The sequence below is a fragment of the Sinocyclocheilus grahami genome, unplaced genomic scaffold, assembly GCF_001515645.1.
Source record: "Sinocyclocheilus grahami isolate Dianchi unplaced genomic scaffold, SAMN03320097.WGS_v1.1 scaffold711.1, whole genome shotgun sequence".
In the NCBI taxonomy this organism is placed as follows: Eukaryota; Metazoa; Chordata; class Actinopteri; order Cypriniformes; family Cyprinidae; genus Sinocyclocheilus; species Sinocyclocheilus grahami.
This window is the reverse complement of record NW_015505890.1, coordinates 430,811-443,334: the sequence shown is the minus strand read 5'-3', so window position 1 is coordinate 443,334 and position 12,524 is coordinate 430,811.

The following is a 12,524-nucleotide window of genomic DNA, read 5'->3' as shown; positions in this document are numbered from 1 at the left end:
ACCAAATGCATTAACATTGTCATATCCAACACCATGCTAAAATGTTCTGAGAGTTGTCATGATTGAAGTATACAGAAGTATAAACGTCATTAGGATTTTTTAAAAAACATTTTTATTCAGGATGCATTAAACTGATCAAAATTGACGGTGAAGATATGTATAATTACATAAGACTAACGTGTTCTTATGACATTTCTAAAGAATCCTGAAAAAAAAATTATGTATCACTGTTTGCACAAAACATTAAGCGGCACAACTGCTTTTAACATTGCTAATAATCAGAAATGTTTCTTGACCAGCCAATCAGCATATTAGAATGATTTCTGAAGGATCGTGTGACACTGAAGACTGCAGTAATGATGCTGAAAATTCAGCTTTGATCACAGGAATAAATTACATTTGAACATATATTCAATTAGAAAACTGTTATTTTAAATTGCAATAATATTTCACAATATTACTGTTTTTACTGTATTTTTGATCAAATAAATGCAGACTTAGTGAGCAGAAGAGACTTCTAACAAAGCCCAATTTTTTTAATGGTGGTGTACATGCATTATAATTGAATATAATTAAACAAACTAAATTAACAAGTTAAAATGAAGGTTCTAATATTTTTTAAGGCTCTGGTAATGAGATCTTTCCTCACAGTATGCAGGCCACCAGTGATTGAATGACCTTGTTGTTGCTGAAGCTGGACGCTTCACACAATCCAACGGCTTTCACAGGACGAACAGAGCGCGCTTCTGCTGTAACAGTGAAGCTGGGTAATTATAGCATGCGTCTTACACACAGTCATGTCGGGAGACGGCAGCGGGGGGTTTCTCTGAATAGACTCTTTCACACTCTGCATGTTTGGAGTGTGAGAGAGTGGTGAATAAATACACAAAACACGTGAGGGTAGGGCAACTGACAAGCCAACTCAGTTTCCAAGGAAACGACAAAAGTTTGCAGCGCTCCGAGTACCAGATCCCTTGAGTCCCTCATGCAGACTCTATTTCAGACTTGAAAGGTGAAACCATGGAAGGTCCGATTTTACCTGATGAAATATGTGTTTGCAATAATAGGTGGTCAAATCTGCAAGCAAAGGTGCAGAAGCATTATACAACATGAAATGCTTTTCTGCTTATTAACAGGTGCTTTCACACATACAGCCTTTTTCTGTAAATGGCATTTTTCTATTTAGAGGTCAAGGGTGACCAGGTGTTTTCCTGCCATACGGATGTAGCCACAACAATTCATGACAACTGACTTTGGTTTCCTGATCAGTCACTGGTGAAGTAAAGCCTGGAATGACAGACCTCTGGACTGTCTGTGAGGATCCCCTCTAGAAGTTTATCAAACAGTACATAGTTTTCATTTTTCATTCACAGCTGAAAAACAAAATCTCAGGAGGATTTAGTAATGGAGAATATGAGAAGAACTATTCATGTTCTGCACTACTAGCTCGGCTTCTTGTTTAAGATATATAATCTTGCATCAAATATTTTATATATAAATCTAAACTATTTAATATATAAAATCTAAACAGCCACGTTCTATTGAATTCTCAAATGATTCCTTAAAGGGGTCATATGATGTTGCTAAAAAGAACATTATTTGGTGTATTTGGTGTAATGAAATGTGTTTATGCGGTTTAAAGTTAAAAAAACACATTACCCCGGGCTGGACTCCGCTTTGTCCACGGTGAAAGTTGATGTATTTCCTCAGCGACCAGCACGGATCAGCTCCAGGCATGACGAAGCGGATATCGTCCTCTTTTGGAAGACCAAACAAAGTAGTTCCACTTTCACAACGAAACACAGTGCCTTCACGACAACAACAATACTACAGCGAGAATAAAAGTTACATCTTCTTTCTTTGCGTGAGCATTTGGGCGGTGTTATGCAAATCTTCCCACATAGTGAGGTAGACATGTGGGGGCGTGTTAGAACGAGTCGTTTTAGGTAGGCGTGGTTGACTCAACTTTTATAAAGAATATCTCTTTGGATTTGAGACTTTAGTCTTTGCAACTTTACAGATCTTCTTTATGCACCAAGAGCTTGTAACACTCCAAAGAGAAAGGAAAAATGGAAAAATCGCATCATATGACCGCTTTAAAAGGAACATTCACACAAAAAGTACAATTCTGTTGTCATACACTGACCCTCATTTCACTCCAAACTTGTAAGACTTTCTTTCTTTTTCTTGTTAATAAATCAATAAAGTAGTACACTTACTTATTATTAAAATGGTATACTTCAAAAGAATATACTTAAGTGTGAAGTGAATGTAGTTGTCAGACACGTAATTGCATGTTATTTACAATCAAATGAAAGTTTATTATAGTATAAATGTATAGTAAATGCTGCTAGCTGAACTTAAGAGTCCTTCTTTTACCTAGGACTTCAGTAGATAATTTCACTATTACTTAAAGTGAAATCTACTAAAATTAAAACTAAAATATGCTACAGGAAATGTAAAGTTCTTTTATTTTTAATGTAATATTGAATAACACATTACAGTTAAAACCATAATCAAGTACTTTTCATGTGCTTTACAATAGTCAAGTGCACTTCTTTAAAGAATGACAAAAGATTATTAAAACACAGTGATTTAAAATGTATAATGATTGCAAAGTGCACGTTTTAAAAGGGTACTTAAGTGTGTTAAATTGGACCCTATTTAAGTACACTTAAGTGTTTTTCTGTATTAAGTGCCTATTTAAGTGCCTTTTTCATTAATTTTTGTTTTTTTAAAAGTACTTTTAAGATCTGAAGTATGCTACAAGTGCACATATAATACAACTATGCACACTTCTTTTTCACAAGAGTCTGTGGAACACAAAACAATATACTGTATTTTGAAGAATATTGGCAGCAAAACAGTTTTGGTGACTTTCATTATACGCACAAAAACAAGCCAGATTTTTCATTTTTTTGGGTGAACTAGCCATTCAGCTATAATTACTAAAACAAAACTAAAATCTTTAAAGCCATTTGAAATGACAACAGAGCGAGACATGTTGAAGAAGAGCATGCAGACGGCTCAGAGACTCAGTGTCATGCCGGAGACGGAGCCAGTAAAGCCTGTCATGAATGTGGACATGTTCATGTTCATGCAATTCTAAACAGTGGCTCCAGTGCTGTGCACCAAACGTAACGCTGCTGTAATAGCAAAAGGCCATTTCCACACACAGGCTCAGACTCAAATTAATAATATTCGGAAAAAAAGAGAGAGTGAAATCTGAACATCTGTCAGTATATCTGATGTGATATGATGAAGATAATATCTGTCCGTTGAGCTCTATAAGGGTAATGAGCTGGGCTGGGATGAGGAGCATTTCATCTGATGGGAGGTAAACCACTCTTCATCACAGTCTGTTATGATTACAGGTGTGAATAATGGTCTGTGAGCATGAGCTGCTTGGAACTAGCCTCAGACTAGCATTATCCTCCATGCTGGTTACTGCTGGACAATTATATTGCTCAGATGGCCCAGTTATATTCCTAAAATGCCTTAGGAGAAATAAAAATAAAGACAACTGTTGACATACAGAAAGAGTTCATATTGAGATTAAATTGTCATACTGTGAGTTTTCATTGTACATCGATTATTTTATCATAAAAAGATGTCAGGATATTATAGCTTGGTTTGCTATTTCACTATCTAATGCAATTATATTCATACAGTACAAAAGTGATCATTTTAGCGTTTTCTCATCTCATACACACATAAACTCAGCAGTGGTCGCATTAACACCCTGCTGGTCTGTCACTGTTCTTGTCTGTAGAGATGAAGATCAGGCTAAACACTCCTGACAGCTACGCTCTCAGAAAAAAAGGTACAAAAGATGTTACTGGGATGACACCTTTTCATAAGGTACACTTTTGTACCTTTTAGGTACTATTATCTACACTTTAGGTACTAATATGTGCATTTAAAGCATTGATATAGACCTTTTAGGTACAAATGTGTACCTTTCGAAAAGGTACCGCAGTGACAACTTTTGTACCTTTTTTTACAGATTATACTATACACTGTTATGCGGAATTATTTCTGAGATGGTATTATGTACAATAACATTCTAATATTATTTCCCCCTTTCCATTGGCTCTGTCAATGGCCCCCATGTGATATATATATATATATATGAACTAAATTAAAATTAGGGAATTAATTAGTACAACATGGCCATGATTTACTATATATTTTATATATATATAATATAAATAAATAAAAAATACAATAAAAAAAAAATATTTTTATATATAAAAAGGGTTACAAATTGTCAAAGAAAAAATAAGTCTTGCAATATTGACAATGCTAACAGAATGTATAAATAATCCTGGGATGGCATTATGCATAAAAAAATTAAATTATTATTTTTCACTTTCCATTGGCACTTTCATTTGCATGCACATGACAAAAAAAATAAATAAAATAAAATAAAATAAAATAAAATGTGGTCATGATTCTAAAATGAGGGAACAAACTTACGGTGACGCATTGCTGCCGCACACATATAATTTTTTCCACTCAATTATGTCGTAATAACGAGATGTTATGTCGTTCTAACGACATCTTTTCTCGTAATAACGACATCTTTTCTCGTTAAAACGACATCTTTTCTCGTAATAACGACATCTTTTCTCATTAAAACGACATCTTTTCTCGTAATAACGACATCTTTTCTCGTTAAAACGACATCTTTTCTCGTAATAACGACATCTTTTCTCGTTAAAACGACATCTTTTCTCGTTAAAACGACATCTTTTCTCGTAATAACGACATCTATTCTCGTAATAACGACATCTTTTCTCGTTAAAACGACATCTTTTCTCGTAATAACGACATCTTTTCTCGTTAAAACGACATCTTTTCTCGTAATAACGACATCTTTTCTCGTTAAAACGACATCTTTTCTCGTAATAACGACATCTTTTCTCGTTAAAACGACATCTTTTCTCGTAATAACGACATCTTTTCTCGTTAAAACGACATCTTTTCTCGTAATAACGACATCTTTTCTCGTTAAAACGACATCTTTTCTCGTAATAACGACATCTTTTCTCGTTAAAACGACATCTTTTCTCGTAATAACGACATCTTTTCTCGTTAAAACGACATCTTTTCTCGTAATAACGACATCTTTTCTCGTTAAAACGACATCTTTTCTCGTAATAACGACATCTTTTCTCGTTAAAACGACATCTTTTCTCGTAATAACGACATCTTTTCTCGTTAAAACGACATCTTTTCTCGTAATAACGACATCTTTTCTCGTTAAAACGACATCTTTTCTCGTAATAACGACATCTTTTCTCGTTAAAACGACATCTTTTCTCGTAATAACGACATCTTTTCTCGTAATAACGACATCTTTTCTCGTAATAACGACATCTTTTCTCGTAATAACGACATCTTTTCTCGTAATAACGACATCTTTTCTCGTAATAACGACATCTTTTCTCGTAATAACGACATCTTTTCTCGTAATAACGACATCTTTTCTCGTAATAACGACATCTTTTCTCGTAATAACGACATCTTTTCTCGTAATAACGACATCTTTTCTCGTAATAACGACATCTTTTCTCGTAATAACGACATCTTTTCTCGTAATAACGACATCTTTTCTCGTAATAACGACATCTTTTCTCGTAATAACGACATCTTTTCTCGTAATAACGACATCTTTTCTCGTAATAACGACATCTTTTCTCGTAATAACGACATCTTTTCTCGTAATAACGACATCTTTTCTCGTAATAACGACATCTTTTCTCGTTAAAACGACATCTTTTCTCGTAATAACGACATCTTTTCTCGTTAAAACGACATCTTTTCTCGTAATAACGACATCTTTTCTCGTTAAAACGACATCTTTTCTCGTAATAACGACATCTTTTCTCGTTAAAACGACATCTTTTCTCGTAATAACGACATCTTTTCTCGTTAAAACGACATCTTTTCTCGTAATAACGACATCTTTTCTCGTTAAAACGACATCTTTTCTCGTAATAACGACATCTTTTCTCGTTAAAACGACATCTTTTCTCGTAATAACGACATCTTTTCTCGTAATAACGACATCTTTTCTCGTAATAACGACATCTTTTCTCGTAATAACGACATCTTTTCTCGTAATAACGACATCTTTTCTCGTAATAACGACATCTTTTCTCGTAATAACGACATCTTTTCTCGTAATAACGACATCTTTTCTCGTAATAACGACATCTTTTCTCGTAATAACGACATCTTTTCTCGTAATAACGACATCTTTTCTCGTAATAACGACATCTTTTCTCGTAATAACGACATCTTTTCTCGTAATAACGACATCTTTTCTCGTAATAACGACATCTTTTCTCGTAATAACGACATCTTTTCTCGTAATAACGACATCTTTTCTCGTAATAACGACATCTTTTCTCGTAATAACGACATCTTTTCTCGTAATAACGACATCTTTTCTCGTAATAACGACATCTTTTCTCGTTAAAACGACATCTTTTCTCGTAATAACGACATCTTTTCTCGTTAAAACGACATCTTTTCTCGTAATAACGACATCTTTTCTCGTTAAAACGACATCTTTTCTCGTAATAACGACATCTTTTCTCGTTAAAACGACATCTTTTCTCGTAATAACGACATCTTTTCTCGTTAAAACGACATCTTTTCTCGTAATAACGACATCTTTTCTCGTTAAAACGACATCTTTTCTCGTAATAACGACATCTTTTCTCGTTAAAACGACATCTTTTCTCGTAATAACGACATCTTTTCTCGTAATAACGACATCTTTTCTCGTAATAACGACATCTTTTCTCGTAATAACGACATCTTTTCTCGTAATAACGACATCTTTTCTCGTAATAACGACATCTTTTCTCGTAATAACGACATCTTTTCTCGTAATAACGACATCTTTTCTCGTAATAACGACATCTTTTCTCGTAATAACGACATCTTTTCTCGTAATAACGACATCTTTTCTCGTAATAACGACATCTTTTCTCGTAATAACGACATCTTTTCTCGTAATAACGACATCTTTTCTCGTAATAACGACATCTTTTCTCGTAATAACGACATCTTTTCTCGTAATAACGACATCTTTTCTCGTAATAACGACATCTTTTCTCGTAATAACGACATCTTTTCTCGTAATAACGACATCTTTTCTCGTAATAACGACATCTTTTCTCGTTAAAACGACATCTTTTCTCGTAATAACGACATCTTTTCTCGTTAAAACGACATCTTTTCTCGTAATAACGACATCTTTTCTCGTTAAAACGACATCTTTTCTCGTAATAACGACATCTTTTCTCGTTAAAACGACATCTTTTCTCGTAATAACGACATCTTTTCTCGTTAAAACGACATCTTTTCTCGTAATAACGACATCTTTTCTCGTTAAAACGACATCTTTTCTCGTAATAACGACATCTTTTCTCGTTAAAACGACATCTTTTCTCGTAATAACGACATCTTTTCTCGTAATAACGACATCTTTTCTCGTAATAACGACATCTTTTCTCGTAATAACGACATCTTTTCTCGTAATAACGACATCTTTTCTCGTAATAACGACATCTTTTCTCGTAATAACGACATCTTTTCTCGTAATAACGACATCTTTTCTCGTAATAACGACATCTTTTCTCGTAATAACGACATCTTTTCTCGTAATAACGACATCTTTTCTCGTAATAACGACATCTTTTCTCGTAATAACGACATCTTTTCTCGTAATAACGACATCTTTTCTCGTAATAACGACATCTTTTCTCGTAATAACGACATCTTTTCTCGTAATAACGACATCTTTTCTCGTAATAACGACATCTTTTCTCGTAATAACGACATCTTTTCTCGTAATAACGACATCTTTTCTCGTAATAACGACATCTTTTCTCGTTAAAACGACATCTTTTCTCGTAATAACGACATCTTTTCTCGTTAAAACGACATCTTTTCTCGTAATAACGACATCTTTTCTCGTTAAAACGACATCTTTTCTCGTAATAACGACATCTTTTCTCGTTAAAACGACATCTTTTCTCGTAATAACGACATCTTTTCTCGTTAAAACGACATCTTTTCTCGTAATAACGACATCTTTTCTCGTTAAAACGACATCTTTTCTCGTAATAACGACATCTTTTCTCGTTAAAACGACATCTTTTCTCGTAATAACGACATCTTTTCTCGTAATAACGACATCTTTTCTCGTAATAACGACATCTTTTCTCGTAATAACGACATCTTTTCTCGTAATAACGACATCTTTTCTCGTAATAACGACATCTTTTCTCGTAATAACGACATCTTTTCTCGTAATAACGACATCTTTTCTCGTAATAACGACATCTTTTCTCGTAATAACGACATCTTTTCTCGTAATAACGACATCTTTTCTCGTAATAACGACATCTTTTCTCGTAATAACGACATCTTTTCTCGTAATAACGACATCTTTTCTCGTAATAACGACATCTTTTCTCGTAATAACGACATCTTTTCTCGTAATAACGACATCTTTTCTCGTAATAACGACATCTTTTCTCGTAATAACGACATCTTTTCTCGTAATAACGACATCTTTTCTCGTAATAACGACATCTTTTCTCGTTAAAACGACATCTTTTCTCGTAATAACGACATCTTTTCTCGTTAAAACGACATCTTTTCTCGTAATAACGACATCTTTTCTCGTTAAAACGACATCTTTTCTCGTAATAACGACATCTTTTCTCGTTAAAACGACATCTTTTCTCGTAATAACGACATCTTTTCTCGTTAAAACGACATCTTTTCTCGTAATAACGACATCTTTTCTCGTTAAAACGACATCTTTTCTCGTAATAACGACATCTTTTCTCGTTAAAACGACATCTTTTCTCGTAATAACGACATCTTTTCTCGTAATAACGACATCTTTTCTCGTAATAACGACATCTTTTCTCGTAATAACGACATCTTTTCTCGTAATAACGACATCTTTTCTCGTAATAACGACATCTTTTCTCGTAATAACGACATCTTTTCTCGTAATAACGACATCTTTTCTCGTAATAACGACATCTTTTCTCGTAATAACGACATCTTTTCTCGTAATAACGACATCTTTTCTCGTAATAACGACATCTTTTCTCGTAATAACGACATCTTTTCTCGTAATAACGACATCTTTTCTCGTAATAACGACATCTTTTCTCGTAATAACGACATCTTTTCTCGTAATAACGACATCTTTTCTCGTAATAACGACATCTTTTCTCGTAATAACGACATCTTTTCTCGTAATAACGACATCTTTTCTCGTAATAACGACATCTTTTCTCGTTAAAACGACATCTTTTCTCGTAATAACGACATCTTTTCTCGTTAAAACGACATCTTTTCTCGTAATAACGACATCTTTTCTCGTTAAAACGACATCTTTTCTCGTAATAACGACATCTTTTCTCGTTAAAACGACATCTTTTCTCGTAATAACGACATCTTTTCTCGTTAAAACGACATCTTTTCTCGTAATAACGACATCTTTTCTCGTTAAAACGACATCTTTTCTCGTAATAACGACATCTTTTCTCGTTAAAACGACATCTTTTCTCGTAATAACGACATCTTTTCTCGTAATAACGACATCTTTTCTCGTAATAACGACATCTTTTCTCGTAATAACGACATCTTTTCTCGTAATAACGACATCTTTTCTCGTAATAACGACATCTTTTCTCGTAATAACGACATCTTTTCTCGTAATAACGACATCTTTTCTCGTAATAACGACATCTTTTCTCGTAATAACGACATCTTTTCTCGTAATAACGACATCTTTTCTCGTAATAACGACATCTTTTCTCGTAATAACGACATCTTTTCTCGTAATAACGACATCTTTTCTCGTAATAACGACATCTTTTCTCGTAATAACGACATCTTTTCTCGTAATAACGACATCTTTTCTCGTAATAACGACATCTTTTCTCGTAATAACGACATCTTTTCTCGTAATAACGACATCTTTTCTCGTAATAACGACATCTTTTCTCGTTAAAACGACATCTTTTCTCGTAATAACGACATCTTTTCTCGTTAAAACGACATCTTTTCTCGTAATAACGACATCTTTTCTCGTTAAAACGACATCTTTTCTCGTAATAACGACATCTTTTCTCGTTAAAACGACATCTTTTCTCGTAATAACGACATCTTTTCTCGTTAAAACGACATCTTTTCTCGTAATAACGACATCTTTTCTCGTTAAAACGACATCTTTTCTCGTAATAACGACATCTTTTCTCGTTAAAACGACATCTTTTCTCGTAATAACGACATCTTCATATATATATATATATATATATATATACTAGGGCTGTCAAACGATTAATCGTGATTAATCACATCCAAAATAACAGTTTTTGATTACATAATATATTTATGTGTACTGTGTATATTTATTATGTATATATAAATACACACACATGCATGTGTATATTTCAGAAAAAAAAATTATTTTTATATATTAAATATATTTATTTATAATATCAATTATGTGAATATAAATATAGACATGTAAATACATGTAAATATTTTCAAAATATATACTGTATGTGTGTGTATTTATATATACACATTATAAATATTCACAGAACACACACATATATTATGCAAACGCATTTTTTATTTTGGATGCGATTAATCGCGATTAATCGTTTGACAGCACTAATATATAAACACACACACATAATTTTTGAGAGTGTGGTTTCTGCAGAAACAATTTCCCCAGAAACAACCGTCACTAAAATTGCTAGTACATTTCACAAACAGCAAGTAACTCATCAAAAAAAGAGTAGAAAAGCTTTTTTTTACAGTGTGTTTATCTCTGGAATTTTCAAATTATAACGTATTAGACACAATAGTATAGAGTTTAAAATGTATGCACAATTGTTGAAATTAACAATAAAACACATGGGAAGCATTTTACCCCTCTTTTAAAAGTTGACATGTTTGTTTCGCTGTATTAATGCATGACTACATGATTAGTTAAAGTTTGTATTAAAACAAGTTTTTCTCTCCCTGCACTCTGCATATAAGCCTTTCTACAGGGGGTCTTCCATTAAACTGAATGTAAGATTGAAATCGTCCATCTTTGCAGTGAGAAATTCAGGGCCTTAATGACAGGGAATTTAAATTCTATTAACTCGCAGATAAAAGCCTGACACAAAATTACATCTATATTTCATGAGGGAACAAGTACCTTAATGAGCAATTACCGCCTACTGCCTTCAGCCACTTCAAAGATGCTTCAGCGATAAAACCATCATGCTTTAAAATATGCGTTTTAGCTAACAGACACTATAATTCTGGTTGAATAGATTTGACCTATAATATGTAACCTCATTAAATGAGTCATATGGGTTGAACACGGGAAACATGTTGTTTGATTGTGGTTAAGTATAGGGCTCGACGATATGGCCAAAATTTATAATTTTTTAAAATATCAGTCGATATCGATAATTATCACGATAAATGTTAAATCTTTATTTCTTTCAAGTTTAAAGCCAGATGTTTGCTCCAAAGTGGAAAGTTGTAGAAACCAGACCATTAATTTTCCTTAACAAAATAAATATCTAAATAGAAAAACGTATTTCTTAGTTTCTGCAAGTTCTAAAGAGTGATATTGTTTCAAATCAAGAAACAGGTTTGGGTTGCCTGATAACATTAATGATAGTAATATCACTTTTTTTGTCTCTTAGAAATGCACATTTGATAGTAGTTTGAGTTAAGATGCAGAGGTAAATATTTGTTCATTACCAAAATCAGTAACATCTGTAAAAATTGTAGCAACCTCAGTTTTATACGGTCTTTATTTCTTTCAAGTTTAAAGCCAGATGTTTGCTCCAAAGTGGAAAGTTGTAGAAACCAGACCATTAATTTTCCTTAACAAAATAAATATCTAAATAGAAAAACGTATTTCTTAGTTTCTGCAAGTTCTAAAGAGTGATATTGTTTCAAATCAAGAAACAGGTTTGGGTTGCCTGATAACATTTATGATAGTAATATCACTTTTTTTGTCTCTTAGAAATGCACATTTGATAGTAGTTTGAGTTAAGATGCAGAGGTAAATATTTGTTCATTACCAAAATCAGTAACATCTGTAAAAATTGTAGCAACCTCAGTTTTATACGGTTACATTTATTCTGACCAAGTTTTTTTATTTTTTATTAAGCATAGGTCCCTCATAGTAACACACATTGAAATCATGATAAACAGTTAAAACCACACATATAGCACCTCAATACCATGGTAAAAATATAACTATATGGTTTTTAAGTAGCCTATTTGTATTAAAAACATTCTAAACATATTCAGTATAAATGCACACATGCTACAGCTTAATCACAAATGCATACTATAATTATATACCATTACTCCTGTAACAAAATTCAACGTGAATATCCCACATTTGTGCCACGATACCATGGTGCAGTGAGTGTTACTACAGTAAATCCATGGTAAAT